Below are 685 nucleotides of genomic sequence, written 5' to 3' on the forward strand. Positions count from 1 at the left end.
CCGCGCCGCGCCGCGCCGCTCAGCCCAGTCCAAATCAAAATAGTGTCACACAATATGGCGGCCGCTGCAGGCGCCAAGCGTCGCGAGACTCGGCGCGAGGACTCACGGGATCGGGGAGAGGAGGGGTGGTTGTTGGGCGGAGCTTATTTGTAGTGGGGTGGGGGTGACGTCAGTGGGGCGGGTTAGCTCTTGAGGGGGACACGGGGAAATCCTCCTCTTGCTCAGGAAAGAGAGATGAGGGGGAAGTCAGAGGGAAGCAGGGCTGGAAGGGACCTGCCGAGGTCTGGTCTGGTCTGGTCTAGTCTAGCCCTCTGTTCCAGGCAGCATGGTCCCTTTGCAGAGCCTCATCTAAGCACCACATAAATCACTGGGGAGGAGGAGGGGGAGTCTAAGGGCTTGAGGGGAAACGAGGTGTTATTTAAATAAAATAATCTAGCCTGAGAGGGAGGGGAGGCAGCCTGTGCGAGGAAAGGTAGAGACTAGGAGGGGAGAGTGTGTTTGGGTGAGAGGCGGGGTCGTGAGGGGGAGATGCTGCGTCTGCAGGTGGGACGGATGCAGGGCGGGGACCCGGGCTCCAGGCGCATGAACCAGGAAGGGAGAGCGCCCTCAATGTGCCTGCTGAGCCACCGGCAGTGTGGCTCCTTTGCTGTCCTCCATGCCTGCCGTCCTCTCTGGGACTGTGCTA

This window comes from Crocodylus porosus, unplaced genomic scaffold (assembly GCF_001723895.1).
Source record: "Crocodylus porosus isolate Cpor-Errol unplaced genomic scaffold, CroPor_comp1, whole genome shotgun sequence".
NCBI classification, from domain to species: domain Eukaryota; kingdom Metazoa; phylum Chordata; order Crocodylia; family Crocodylidae; genus Crocodylus; species Crocodylus porosus.